We start from the raw sequence: 15,915 nt of genomic DNA, 5'->3' as shown, positions 1-15,915 counted from the left end.
GTTAGAATGGCAACAACAGGCATCAATACCCTAATGGGAAATCTTCGTGCGGAACCAACTTGGTAAGAACTCCTCCAAGGTCACTGGATTTCATGGCTTTTGAGGATGGTGCACGTCCACTTTTGCTTTCTTCAGATGCTTAACTGGATTGCATCTCCTTGGTCTTTTCACCATCATTGTCCTTGTTGGTTGTTCTACTAATTCTTTTTGTAGGCTCCTTTTGTGGCGCCTATGATGAGTCACCAACGTCCAACCTTCATCTTCATCATGGTGGTCTATTTTGACTTTGTTGTTCTCCAGTAATTCTTTATCTTTGATTTCTTTTAAACTGCATAACTCATCTAGACTGAATGAGCCAAAGGTGATAGAGACTTGGTTCGCACTTGCTTTCTCATCTTCAAGCACGATCTTTTTTTTACGGACCAAGTCCATAACTTTGTCCTTGAAGACAAAGCACTTCTCTAGAGGGTGGCTTACAAGTTGGTGATATTTGCAGTAATTTGGATCATTCGTTTTCCCAGCTTCATTTGGTTGCTTCATCTCCAGAATCTCAATAAGATTTAACTCGAGGAGTTCTTCAAAAATGGTTGGCACATCAGAATCCAGAAATGGGTACTCCTTCTCTTGCATTTCTTTTAGAGTCAACTATCCACTTGGCTTATCTTGAAAAGAAGTGGATTTCTTACTCTGCTTCTTCTCACCTTTATTGTGAACTTCACAGGTAATGTGTTGACATTCATAGCTTCTTTGTTTTCAGACTTGGGTACAAACTTGCTCCATTTCCTGACTTCTTGCTTGTTGTTCCCTTTGAGAGGCTCATAGATGGGCAGCCTTTTGTTTCTAGCAGAGGCCATGCTTAACTCCATGTCATGGGCACGAGTCGCAAGTTCTTCAAATGTGCTAGGCTTGATACCTTGCAAGATGTAGCGGAGTCACCAATGCATCCCTTGGATGCACATCTCTATGCCAGAAGCTTCACTGAGCCTCTCTTGCAGTTGAGGCTTGCATTCCTCCGACAATTGATAACGTCGATAACTGGTTCACCCTTTTGTTGAAGAGTATTTGTAAGTTCTACCATGCTCACAGTATGTCTCGCGCTATAAAAGCGATTGAGGAACTCTTGCTCTACTTGATCCCAGCTATCAATACATCCGACCTCGAGTTCTGTGTACCATTCAAAAGCGTTTCCTTTTAGCGAGCGGACAAACTGCTTGGCGAGGTAATCTCCATAAGTCTTAGCATTGTTGCATGTCTCAACGAAGTGCGCCACGTGTTGCTTTGGATTACCTTTACCATCAAACTATTAAAACTTTGGAGGTTGATAGCCAACAGGCATCTTCAACATATCGACCCTTGCAGTGTATGACTTTGCATATGTAAGGGAGGACTTGGCAGCAACTTCATACTTGTTCTTAATGGTTCCTTCAATGAACTCCTTCAGTTGATCAATTGGAATGATCCCTTCAGATGAGACAAGGATAGCCTTAGCGGACGCTACTTGTCTTGGAGGAGAATCACTATCTCGAACTTCTGGGAGCTTGCCAGGTGCGTGGGTGGATTCTTCTTCTATCAATATTCCCACCCTATATGTTATCTTGTCGATTCTAGCATATAGATTTTGCATGCACTTGGTCAAGCCAGCGATTGCTTCAGTCAAGTTTGCCAACTGCTTCTCCGCAGATGAAGTGTTTGTCACCTTGACTTGCATGATTGTTGTGGACGATGAAGAGTAGCATGGATTTTCACACAGATTGATCCTCGATTGGCTCAAGCTATGTGGTGTAAGTGGAGAGGACCCATCACTTGAAGCATCATCATCTTCCTTCACAGCAGAGTTCTTGGATCCGGAGAGGTCAAGCAGAGCAAGAGTTTTCTTAATCTTTTCAGCAACATCACTTCCTCAAAACAGGGGTTGATGCGGACGGCACTTGGAGTGCTTGTTGTCCTAAAGAGCTTGCCTTGCTCCTTGTAGTCGGTCTAAAGCTTCCAAAGGTGACATCGAGGATGCTTTTTACATCAGCATAGAACCTGGAATTAGTAGCCTTGGCGAAAGTTGATCTGGAGTTGATTTTCTTTGAAGCCATTTCAATGTTCTTGAACTTTGGTGATTGAATAGTTGAGATGAGAGGCAGAGATTGTCCCACTGGGCGTGCCAAAATTTGTAGACAATAAAATGAGTCGAGAAAATAAAATCAAGACCTAAAAATATTGCAACAATCGTAGCATTTGATTTCGAATAATTTGAGTGTTACAATCCCTATGATTCCTCTGATTCTACTTTTCCAATATAAATTCAATGGCTTTTGAGCTTGATCTTGAATTTGAATATGTTTTATCCGCTGCGAGCACTTTGATTGTTTCTACGAATTGTATCATGAACAAGTAGCCTTGATCTTGAACGCCTTGTATTTAATTTGACCTCGTTCTTGATCGTGAATACTTGAAATTTGTGTTGAAGTGCTTGAACACTTGCAGTTTGCAGAGAATTGTGGCCTTTGATCCACGGGCTCCCTTGTGTCTTCTTGTTATAACTTCTGGTGTCTTTTCTGAGTTATAAAGACCCCTATTTATAGTTGTGGGAGGGAAAAGTTATGATAAGAACAAACTTTCTCCGACCAATCAAATTGAAGTGTGACAAGGCCGCATTTTATTGGCCAGAACATGTCACTTGCACGCGTGGTGTGAGTTTATTGGCCTTTTAATGTGACTTGGCATGCCTTGTCATTTTGACATTTGGCATGATCTTATTGGCTCTTCTGTTTGACTTGGCATGCCATTTCACGTGTGGCACTTAACTGGGCCTCTAGGAAGACGACATCTTGGGCCTAAATAAGTGGGCTCATCATTTGTAGCCCAATTAAATTGGACTGATATAATTAATCCAATTATATTATCCCAAAATATTTATTTGGACTAATATATTAAAATATAGTCCAGATTTTCGTTTGAATTAAATTTTGCATGCCTACACTCTTGACTATGAATATATCTCTTCTTTTATATAAGATTAATGAAGCACATTTTTAGTTTATGATGATTGATTATATTTGGATATATTTAAATCATTTTGTAAATAATAAGTAATACCAAAATACCTAATATTATTTCTTTGGATAACTAGTATATTGTTTAAATCATTAATTTATATTTTTACGTTATATTTTATATTCCAATTAAATAAAAAGAAGAATTAATTTAAAAATTTATAATAAATATTTAAGTTTTCTCTCTTTTAAATAGTACACTACATGTAACGGAATATGTAGTGTATTTTTTCGTAACTTGACACTCAAAAGTACTTTTTAAAATATTGTCCAAACACCATTTGCTTATTAAAGAAATTATCAAATAAACTGGCCAAACACAAACTGTAATTTTTCAAAAGTACTTTTTTAAAAAGCAATTCCCAAAAAAGCAGTTTTTGGCAACTTGGCCAAACGGGCTCTTAATTGAATTTTTTTGGGTCTTTTCGTATATATACGAGATTCTAAACTTATTTACCCAGTTTTATCTAAGTTTTCATTTTTACAGAAAGTAATTAAAGTTCTTTTTACAAAAAATATATATATATGCAAATCCGCTCAAAATCTACAATTTATCTACAACTTAAATACACATTTTTTTGGTACAGAACCCGGTCTAAAACTACAATTTTATATATGACTTGTATACACTTATGTAAGTTGAAGATATTTTGTATACCGTTTGTACACTCGACATACAAAATATATACAATTTGTTCATGTCTTCTTTTTCGAGTTTCAGTTTGAAATTTCAACCAAAACCACCTCGAATCTTCACCAAATTCTCTTAGAATTGAGATACAGACTCCAAAGGATATTCCCAATCATTTGCGACAATACCCAATCCAAACAAAAACTAATTTTGCAAATTTCGTTTTTCTAATTCAAAGCTTCTAAGATTTCTAATGGATTAACTTAGTTTCCAATTCAATCTACTCACTTCTGATTAATATTATTTTGTTTATTGATTCCAAAAAGTAAAAAGAAATTAACAATCTTCCCTCGTTAAAATGATAATTCGTTCATTGTCTAACATAGAAGAAAAAACAGAAAATAAAAAGAAAGGGAAAATATAATAGAATTGATGCCAAATCTCTTTGTTCTCGTAAAGGTATGGCTGAGGTTGAGGAGAAAGTGGCCAAACATTATAATTTAGTTTTGGGTGGAAGGAAAGAAAGTATGGAATATTAGAGTCTAATACATTATTTTGTGTACAATTTGTAATTTGTAATATAGACTTGTAATTAAGTTAAAACCTCAATAGTGAGGGTAAATAAATTTTAAAATTAGTATAGATAAGTAAAAATCTCAATTTTGTCCAACAATATTTTAAATTTTTTACACGCTCTATTTTTTTTAACTGCCCTCAGGTGCCGGGCGATTAAGCGAATTCCTACATGTTTATTAAATTGTTAAAAACTATTACATAAGGGAGGGATACATGTTGCCTAACCTCCTTTACAAAACAATTATGCTAGTGGATTACCTAATTTCGATTGAATCCAAATTTGATATAGGAGAATGTCATGCTATTTAATTTGAGAAGCCCTTTTGTATAACAGGGAGTTCAAAAAAGAGTTAGGTTGAGCAGGGGACTTTCCAAATAGGAGGTCTAGGGTTCAAAATCCACTTGCATACCTCCTCGGTTAAGCCCGTCGCACGAAGCTTGGCTAGTGCAGCTTACCCATTTATGTGATTAGCAGGCTATTACATAGGAGCAGGATTTACCTGTGCGCATCAAATGATAGCGCACGGGGTTCCCTAGCTAACAAAAAGAAAATCGTGGCAGTTGGGTGTGGCCGTGAAAGCGTAGCAATCGAGTATGCGACTTAATTACCTTCTCTGTATGGATGGCAATGGGACAAGGCAATAGTAGGGAGGGACGGGGCAGGGGAAGACTTAAACAGGGTAGGGCAGGTGTCACGACCCAAAATCTACTAAGGGTCGTGATGGCGCCGGACACCATTGTCAGGCAAGCCAAAACCAAATAACTAGAAATTTCTCATTTTAGATATTTCTGAAATCACTTCTTTTATACATTTAAACAATAAATAATAAGTTCCACTGAATAAATAGTGATACCTTTAACAATTTTGAAAATACTGGATAATCCCATAGACATCCCAGAACCTGGTGTCACAAGTGCATGAGCTATCTCTAGGAAATAATACAATACAACAACCATCCGGAATACAAATAGGACAGAACGTAAATATGGAAATCTGAAAGAGACTCTGCTGGCTGCGGGTCATCTCGAGAAGCGCAGCTCACCTAAGTCTCCGTATCAAGCATGATGCTACGCCCACTAGGCCGCTAGAGATACATGTGCATGTGCAACAAAAATGCACAGCAAGTGTAGCATGGGTACGGAAACAACGTGTACACAGTAAATATCCCGCCTAATCTCGAAGAAGTAGAGACAAGAGGTCGACTTCGACACTTACTAGTGGTCCAATAATGATACACAAATAGTATAATAAATCAAGAATTTGTATAAAACATGATTGTAACTCAATATAATGAAACAAGTAAACAATTCTTTCTTTTATAGGAATTCCCAAATTCCTTTTCATTATTCATACCTTTATCACAGGCCAGGGGGAACAAATATCAACATTTATAAATTCAAAGGCAAACATTACAAGCATGCGCAAATCATGCCGAGGACGTACGGCCCGATCCAACAATATTTAAACTGTACACTGCCAGATGGTCGAATGGCGCGAACCATTGATGCATCTATTACCCCGCTCGTGAATCATACATGCGACGCGATCAAATATAAATAATAGAGTTACCCCGCTCGCAAATCATACGTGCGACACAGGTACTCGTAGATACACCCACATTCAAACAGTCGATTAAGGATTCACCGGTAACATTTGTCCAAGGAAAAGTCATTTCTCTTTTTACGTTTAAGAAAATGAAGTTTAACTCTTTTTAGAAATTCATTTACTAATTCGATATGATTTAAGCAATTTAAGTTGTCAACCAGGATACAAATATTTCAAGTATAGCATGCTTTTGGGTCCTAAGCTACCCGGACATAAGCACAATAGTAGCTACGCAAGAACTCTCGTTGTAACGACCCATTTTCCATAATAGGTCATGATGGTGCCCGACACCATTTGTCAGGCCAGCCAACGCGGAAGTATAATTAAATTCTCATTTTACCCTTACCAAAAACCATTATAATAGATTTTTCCCCCCAATTAAAGTCATAAACCAGTAAAGATCAATAAAATGTAAAGACAGTTATACAGCCCAAAATAACGTCTACTACTGTGTGTGCCAGAATCTGGTGTCACAAGCTACGGGCAACTAGTAGAATATACACAAAATGAATAATGCCCTATCCTACTGTCTGAATCAGGATAGACAGAAACAGCATCAACAAAAAAATACAAGGGAGACTTCTTCGGCTACGGGTCTGCAAGAAGGGAGTGCAGCTCACCATGGAAGTCTCAGATGCGCTCACTGATATGCACCAGAGTGATGTCCGGATCCACCTGCCTCAAATCCTGTACATTTAAGTACAGAAGTGTAGCATGAGTACATAAACAATATGTACCTAGTAAGTATTCCATGATGCATTCAAATCATGGAATTTACAAGTATCAACAGTTTATGGCAAGTGGTATAAGTCAAGAATTTTACAGCATCAAGTTTATAATTTATCATATGAGATAATGGCAAAATAAAGCATGTATAGGCTTTTCCACAATTAACATGCGCACACAATACCGAGGCGACGGCCCGATCCAACAGAAATAAACTGTGCACTTGCCGAGGGTCGACGGTGCGCCGATAGATGCATCTATTCATACCGAGGCGATCGGCCCCATCCACAAATAAGGATAAAATATCAAGTTCACACACATGGCACATAAATGGTCAAGAATACCAAATCAAACTTAATTAACTATACAAGTATGCTCCTATCCCCTTTTAATTCTCTAGTACACTCTAGGTGTTCATAACAACGATTTAACATAAGAGATATATTTAATAGGCATGTTGTAGGTCCTAAGCCACCCGGACATTTATCATAGTAGTAGCTACGCACGGGTTCTCATCACCTAACGCGTGCGTAGTCCCCGCATTTAGCAACAAACACTCAAACATTAATCCTAAGGGGACAATTCCCTCTTACGAGGTTAGAAAGCACCAACTAATTAAAATGAGCAAGAACTAGTCAATAAGAGCTTACAAGGTTAAATTCTAATTGTTTAAGCAATTTCCTAACCATAAATATAAGTTTTCCTAATATCCGACCCCGGGCCCACATACCCGGATTCCAATATTTTTCGAAGGAAGTTGTTCTCTATCACCTAAGGATCACAAATATGTGATTTCTAGTTCATTTTATGGTAAATTATAGGATTAAATATTAGTTTTGACTAAACCCTAGGTCTAACTCTAATCTCTTGATTTTTACCTAATTTTAGTGTTAAATCTACCTAATGTTTATGTATTTGAACTAAAAGTTGGTGGGAATTACTTACCTTGCAATGATATGTGGAAACTCTCTCTTTGAAACCTCCAAATTCGCCCAAGTGTGTAGTGAGAAATGAGAGAAATGAGTTTGGGTTCGTATTAATGAACCCTTCTGCCTCCAGTGATTTCCGCTTCTGCGGAAGGAATCCCGCTTCCGCAGGTTCCACTTCTGCGGAAGTGAGCCGCTTGTGCGGAAAAGGCCAAGGGGGACTGGGCCGCTTCTGCGGTCTAAACCTCGCTTCTGCGAGGCCGCTTAAGCGGAAAGGCCACCGCTTCTGCGGTTCTGGGCCTGGGCGGATGGACCGCTTCTGCGGTCAGGGGTCCGCTCCTGCGGTTTCCCCTGGGCCTGGCCCCTTCCGCTTCTGCGATAAACGACCGCTTCTGTGGTCCAAGAGCCGCAGAAGCGGTTATGACAGAAGCAGCAGATGAGGCTTCTTCCTAAGTTTTCAACATCACTCGAACCTCGACCATTTGACGCTCGGGGCTCTCGAGCCCCGCCTGAACATACCGACAAGTCTGAAATCACGAGGCGGACCTACTCGAACCCTCGAAACACTCAAAACAACGCTAAATCGAGGAATCGACCCCCAAAACCAAATGAATCAATTCATTGAACTTCATGTTCTTAATTCTCCTTCAACGGGTCAAAACGCCCTTAAACTACTCGGATGGACACCAAATTTTACGGGTGGGTCTTAACTGATATTTCAGACTTGTACCAAGTTTCGGAATTGAAATCCGAACCTGATACCTATGAAAACAATGATTTCTTAGTTTATTTAAATCTTTGAAACTTTAACTTAACAATTTCATGAAAAAATTCATTACTCGGACTAGGGACCTCGAAATTCGATTCCGGGCATATGCCCAGGTCCCATATTTTCCCGCGGACCCTCAGAAATTGCCAAATCATGATTCCGGGTCCGTTTCCCCAAAATGTTGACCAAAGTCAAACTTGGCCTTTTTAAAGAAACTTAAAGAAACAACTAGGCTTATTCTTGCTCAAAACTCTTCTAACTTCCGAACCACCCATCCCCGCAAGTCATAAATTAGCTAAAGCAAGTGCAGAAAGTATTATTTAAGGGAACGGTGTTTGGAAATGCAAAACGACCAGTCGGGTCGTTACATTCTCCACCTCTTAAACAAACGTTCGTCCTCGAACGGACATAGAAAAGTACCTGCACTGCTAAATAAGTGGGGATATCGGCTCCGCATGTCCTCCTCGGACTCCCAGGTTGCCTCCTTGACCGGTTGGCCCCTCCACTGGACTCTTACTGCAGAAATCCTCTTGGACCTCAACCGGCGGTCCTGTCTATCAACAATGGCAACGGGCTCCTCCTCGTAGCCCAAGCTCTCATCTAACTGTATGGTACTGAAATCCAACACATGTGAATAGTCGGCATGATACTTCCGGAGCATCGATACATGGAAGATTGGATGAACTCCTGATAAACTGGGAGGTAAAGCAAGCTCATAGGCAACTTCTCCAACTCGCCTCAATACCTCGAAGGGGCCAATAAACCTTGGGCTCAACTTGCCCTTCTTTCCGAACCTCATAATGCCCTTCATGGGCGAAACCTTCAAGAGAACCTTCTCGCCAACCATAAATGATACATCGCGCGCCTTCTGATCCGTGTAACTCTTTTGCCTGGACTGAGCTGTGCGGAGCCTCTCCTGAATTAACTTTACCTTATCCAAGGCATCCTGAACCAAATCTGTACCAAGCAACTTAGCCTCACCAGGCTCAAACCACCCGATAGGAGAACGACAACGCCGACCATATAATGCCTCATATGGGGCCATCTCTATGCTGGACTGATAGCTGTTATTATATGCAAACTCCGCCAAGGGTAAGAACTGATCCCACCACTGCCCTCCAAAGTCAATCACACATGCTCTAAGCATATCCTCGAAAATCTGAACTGTCCGCTCCGACTGCCCGTCGGTCTGAGGATGGAATGCCGTGCTAAGCTCCACGTGGGTCCCCAACTCACTCTGAACAGCTCTCTAGAAATGGGAAGTGAACTGAGGGCCTCTGTCTGATATGATGGAGACCGGCACACCGTGCAACCTCACTATCTCCCGAATGTAAATCTGGGCATATCTCTCCGCCGTATAAGTAGTCTCCACTGGAATGAAGTGGGCGGACTTGGTCAATCTATCCACAATAACCCACACTGAATCAACCTTCCGCTGAGTCCGCGGCAACCCAACCACGAAATCCATGGTGATGCGCTCCCACTTCCATTCCGGGATGGGCATCCACTAGAGTAGGCCACCTGGCCTCTGGTGCTCATGTTTAACCTGCTGGCAATTCAAACATTTAGCTGCATACTCCGCAATATCCTTCTTCATCCTCCGCCACCAATAATGCTGCCTCAAGTCACGATACATCTTCGTGGCACCCGGATGAATAGAGTACCTCGAACGGTGGGCCTCTTTTAGAATCCTCTCTCTCAAGCCATCAACATTAGGAACACATACACGGCCCTGAAGCCGTAACACACCATCCTCGCCAATAGAAATCTCCTTGGCACCTCCCTGAAGTACCGTCTCTCTGAGGGCCGCCAAATGTGGATCATCGAACTGGCAGGCCTTAATCTGCCCCAATAACGAAGACTGAGCAACCACACATGCTAGAACTCGGCTGGGCTCTAAAATGTCCAATCTCACGAGTCTGTTAGCTAAAGACTGAATGTCCAAAGCTAATGGTCTCATCTCAGCAGGAATGAATGCCAAGCTACCCATACTCTCTGCCTTCCTACTCAAGGCATCCGCGACCACATTTGCCTTGCCTGGGTGACAAAGAATGGTAATGTCATAATCCTTTAGTAACTCAAGCCACCTGCGCTGCCTCAAATTAGATCCCTCTGCTTGAACAAATGCTGCAAGCTGCGATGGTCAGTATAAACCTCACATGACACTCCATATAAATAATGCCTCCATATCTTAAGAGCATGAACAATCGCCGCCAACTCTAGATCGTGCACAGGGTAATTTTTCTCATGAACCTTCAGCTGACATGAAGCATATGCAATAACTCGCCCCTCCTGCATCAATACACATCCCAAGCTAACGCGAGAAGCGTCGCAATACACTGTATACATCCCTGAACCGGAAGGCAATACAAGAATTGGTGTCGTAGTCAATGCCGTCTTGAGCTTCTGGAAGCTCTCCTCATAATCATCGGACCAACAGAACGGGGCCCCCTTTTGGGTCAATCTGGTCAGAGGTGATGCAATAGATGAAAAGCCCTGCACAAATCGCCGGTAATAGCCTGCTAACCCCAAGAAGCTCCTGATCTCGGTCACTGAAGTAGGACGTGGACAACTCTGAACTGCCTCAATCTTCTTGGGATCCACCTTGATACCCTCTCCTGACACTACATGCCCCAAGAATGCTACTGACTCTAGCCAAAACTCACACTTGGAGAACTTAGCATAAAGCTTCTGCTCTCGCAAGGTCTGAAGCACTACTCTCAAATGCTGCTCGTGCTCCCCCAGGCTACGTGAGTATATCAAGATGTCGTCAATGAAGACGATGACAAAAGAATCAATATAGGGCCTGAACACCATGTTCATCAAATCCATAAATGCCGCTGGAGCATTAGTCAAGCCAAAGGACATCACCAGAAACTCATAGTGGCCATACCTAGTCCTGAATGCAGTTTTCGGAACATCCGAATCCCGAATCTTCAGCTGATGATACCCTGACCTCAAGTCGATCTTAGAGAACACCCTAGCACCCTGCAACTGATCGAACAAATCATCAATACGGGGAAATGGATACTTGTTCTTGATGGTGACTTTGTTCAACTGGCGGTAATCAATGCACATCCGCATAGTCCCATCCTTCTTCTTCACGAATAGCACTGGTGCACCCCAAGGCGATACACTGGGCCTAACAAACCCCTTTGCTAACAACTCCTCCTTCAGCTCCTTCAGCTCCTTAGGAGCCATACGGTACGGTGGGATAGATATAGGCTGAGTGCCTGGAGCCAAATCAATACAGAAATCAATATCACGGTCCGGAGGCATGCCAGGAAGATCAGAAGGAAAAACATCGACGAACTCTCGGACTACTGGCACTGAATCAATCGTCGGAGACTCTGCGGTGGTGTCTCGTACATAAGCTAAATAAGCCAAACACCCCTTCTCCACCATGCGCTGAGCCTTCAGGAAAGAAATGACCCTGCTAGGCGTATCAACTGTGGAACCCTTCCACTCCAATCTCGGCAACCCTGGCATCGCTAGAGAAACAGTCTTGGCATGGCAATCTAGAACGGCGTGATATGGAGATAACCAATCCATGCCCAGGATAACCTCAAAATCGATCATATCGAGCAACAGAAGATCTGCTCTAGTCTCAAAACCACAGAAAGTAACCACACAAGACCGGTAGATCCGGTTCACAACCACAGAATCACCCACAGGAGTGGACACATGAACAGGAACACCCAAAGGCTCAGGAGAAATAGCCAGGAAACGAGCAAACAGAGATGATACATAAGAATAAGTGGACCCTGGATCAAATAATACCGATGCATCTCTACCGCTGACGGAGATAATACCTGTGATGACGGCATCTGAGGCCAATGCATCCGGCCTGGCTGGAAGGGCATAGAATCTAGCTGGAGCACCGGCTGTCTGGCCTCCACCTGACTGAGGAGTAGCTGGCTGACCTCTCCCTGTCTGGCCTCCACCTCTGGATCGGCCTCTACCACTCTGCCCTCCACCTCTAGGTGGTTGGGCCGCTGGTGCTGGAGTCACGGGCTGCTGCCCCTGCTGTACTGCCTTACCCCTAAGCCTGGGGCAGTATCTCCTCATGTGGCCTGGGTCACTGCACTTAAAACAACATGGTGCGGCAACCTGCTGCCCAGATGACTGTCCCTGATGACTCGTAGACCCCGTGGGAGGAGCCTGGATAGCCGGTGGGCGATATGAAGTCTCCGGCATAGCACTGAAGTAGGGACCAGAAGAACTCTGAGGACCTGAATACCCACTGAAAGAACCCTGAATAGCTGGCGGGTGGTGGGAACTCTCTGGCATGGCACTGAAATAGGGGCGTGCTGGAGCACCCCGGGCGGGAGGTGGTGGTGCTGAAGATGGGGGCCTACTGGGCTGACCCCTCCCATACTGACCTCTGCCCCTAGCTGGGGCACCTCTGAACTCTCCAAGGAATCTGGCTCTCTTGTCCTGCTGTATCTGCTCCCTACCCCTCTGACGATATCCCTCAATCCGGCGAGAAATCTCGACCACAAGCTGGTACTCTGTACCCATCTCCACCTCTCGGGCCATACACGATCGAATACTGGGCTGCAATCCGGCGACAAACCTCCGCACTCTCTCTGCATCTGTAGGGAGTATCATAAGTGCATGGCGAGATAACTCAGAAAACCTCGCCTCGTAGTCGGTCACAAACATCTGACCTTGCTCAAGGTGCTCAAAATTATACCGCAGCTCTTTCCTCTCAGAGGGCGGAATATACCTGTCCAGGAACAACTGTACGAACTGACCCCAAGTGATGGGAGGAGAACCGGCGGGCCTACCAAGAACATAGGACTGCCACCATCTACGGGCCCTGCCCTCAAGCTGAAAAGTAGTGAAGTCGACTCATGCGACTCCAATATCCTCATAGCGTGCAGTCTGTCCCTGCACCTGTCGATGAAATCCTGAGCGTCCTCATGACGCTCACCTCCGAAGACTGGAGGGTGAAGTCTGGTCCATCTGTCTAGTAACTTCTGCGGATCGAACTCCACAGCTGGCCTAGGCTGGGGTGCTGCTGCAGCAACTGGCTGAACCCCCTCTGCGGGTAGTGCACCCGGAGTCTGATATACCGCGGCTGCATGACCTAGAGCCTGAGCAGTAGGGGTCTGTGCCCCCTCTCCTGCCTGCGAAACAGCTGGGTCTGCAGGAAATAAACCAGCCTGAGTCATGGTGTCCATGAACCGAGCATACGGCCCATGACCTCCTGAAATCCCGGCGCAGTCATGAAATCCGCCGGAGTAGGCACAGCTGCGGGCGCCTCGCCCTGCTCCTCAGTAGTGGGATCCCTCGCAGGGTCTGCTGGTGGTGCAACTGGAATAGCTCTGGGACTCTCTCGTCCCCTACCACGGGCCGGTGCCCTCCCCCGGCCTCTACCTCGGCCTCTGGCAACAGGGGGAGCAGCTCCTCCCGGGTTCGGAACGTCGGCGATACGAGTCCTCACCATCTGTGAGAGAATAGAAGAGGAAACTTAGTATACTGACCACTGCACGATGGAAAATGAATAAAGAGTAGTCTTTCCTAACACCCTATAGCCTCTCGAAGATAAATACAGACGTCTCCGTACCGATCTACAAGACTCTATTAGGCTTGCCCGTAACTTGTGAGACCTACGTGAACCTAGTGCTCTGATACCATGTTGTCACGACCCATTTTCCATAATAGGTCATGATGGCGCCCGACACCATTTGTCAGGCCAGCCAACGCGGAAGTATAATTAAATTCTCATTTTACCCTTACCAAAAACCATTATAATAGATTTTTCCCAATTAAAGTCAAACCAGTAAAGATCAATAAAATGTAAAGACAGTTATACAACCCAAAATAACGTCTACTACTGTGTGTGCCAGAACCTGGTGTCACAAGCTACGGGCAACTAGTAGAATATACACAAAATGAATAATGCCCTATCCTACTGTCTGAATCAGGATAGACAGAAACAACAACACAAAAGAATACAAGGAAGACTTCTTCGGCTGCGGATCGGCAAGAAGGGAGTGCAGCTCACCGTAGAAGTCCCAGATGCGCTCACTGATATGCACCAGAGTGATGTCCGGATCCACCTGCCTCAAATCCTGTACATTTAAGTACAGAAGTGTAGCATGAGTACATAAACAATATGTACCCAGTAAGTATCCCGTCTAATCTCGAAGAAGTAGAGATGAGAGGTCGACTCGATACTTACTATATATGTCAATTATATATATATATATATATATAAGTATGATGTATTCAAATCATAGAATTTACAAGTGTCAACAGTTTATGGCAAATGATATAAGTCAAGAACTTTACAGCATCAAGTTTATAATTTATCATATGAGATAATGGCAAAATAAAGCATGTATAGGCTTTTCCACAATTAACATGCGCACATAATACCGAGGCGACGGCCCGATCCAACAGAAATAAACTGTGCACTTGCCGAGGGACGACGGCGCGCCTATAGATGCATCTATTCATACCGAGGCGATCAGCCCGATCCACAAATAAGGATGAAATATCAAGTTCACACACATGGCACATAAATGGTCAAGAATACCAAATCAAACTTAATTAACTATACAAGTATGCTCCTATCCCCTTTTAAGTCTCTAGTACACGCTAGGTGTTCATAACAACGATTTAACATAAGAGATATATTTAATAGGCATGTTATAGGTCCTAAGCTACCCGGACATTTATCATAGTAGTAGCTACGCACGGGCTCTCGTCACCTAACGCGTGCGTAGTCCCCGCATTTAGCAACAAATACTCAAACATTAATCCTAAGGGGACAATTCCCTCTTACGAGGTTAGAAAGGAGACTCACCTCGCTCCGAAGTGCACTTCTGATATCAAGAATAGGCCCAAACCCTCAATTCGTAGCCAAACGAGCACCAACTAATTAAAATGAGCAAGAACTAGTCAATAAGAGCTTACAAGGTTAAATTCTAATTGTTTAAGCAATTTCCTAACCATAAATACAAGTTTTCCTAATTTCTGACCCCGGGCCCCCATACCCGGATTCCAATATTTTTCGAAGGAAGTTGTTCTCTATCACCTAAGGATCACAAATATGTGATTTCTAGTTCATTTCATGGTAAATTATAGGATTAAATCTTAGTTTTGACTAAACCCTAGGTCTAACTCTAATCTCTTGATTTTTACCTAATTTTAGTGTTAAATCTACCTAATGTTTATGTATTTGAACTAAAAGTGGGTGGGAATTACTTACCTTGCAATGATATGTAGAAACTCTCTCTTTGAAACCCCCAAATTCGCCCAAGTGTGTAGTGAGAAATGAGAGAAATGAGTTTGGGTTCGTTTTAATGAACCCTTCTGCCCCCAGTGATTTCCGCTTCTGCGGAAGGAATCCCGCTTCTGCGAGTTCGGCTTCTGCGGAAGTGAGCCGCTTTTGCGGAAAAGGCCAAGGGGGCCTGGGCCGCTTCTGCGGTCTAAACCTCGCTTCTGCGAGGCCGCTTAAGCGGAAAGGCCACCGCTTCTGCGGTTCTGGGCCTGGGCGGATGGACCGCTTCTGCGGTCAGGGGTCCACTCCTGCAGTTTCCCCTGGGCCTGGCCCCTTCCGCTTCTGCGATAAACGACCGCTTCTGCGGTCTCGCTTCTACGGTCCAAGAGCCGCAGAAGCGGTT

At 43.6% G+C, this 15,915-nt stretch overlaps 1 pseudogene; it reads right to left on the bottom strand.

Moving 5' to 3' along the window:
- On the bottom strand, positions 962-13,455 carry LOC109229963 (annotated as a pseudogene).

This window comes from Nicotiana attenuata, chromosome 7 (assembly GCF_001879085.1).
Source record: "Nicotiana attenuata strain UT chromosome 7, NIATTr2, whole genome shotgun sequence".
Taxonomy (NCBI): domain Eukaryota; kingdom Viridiplantae; phylum Streptophyta; class Magnoliopsida; order Solanales; family Solanaceae; genus Nicotiana; species Nicotiana attenuata.
The sequence above is the reverse complement of the archived record's forward strand: the minus strand, read 5'-3'. Positions and strand labels throughout refer to the sequence as shown.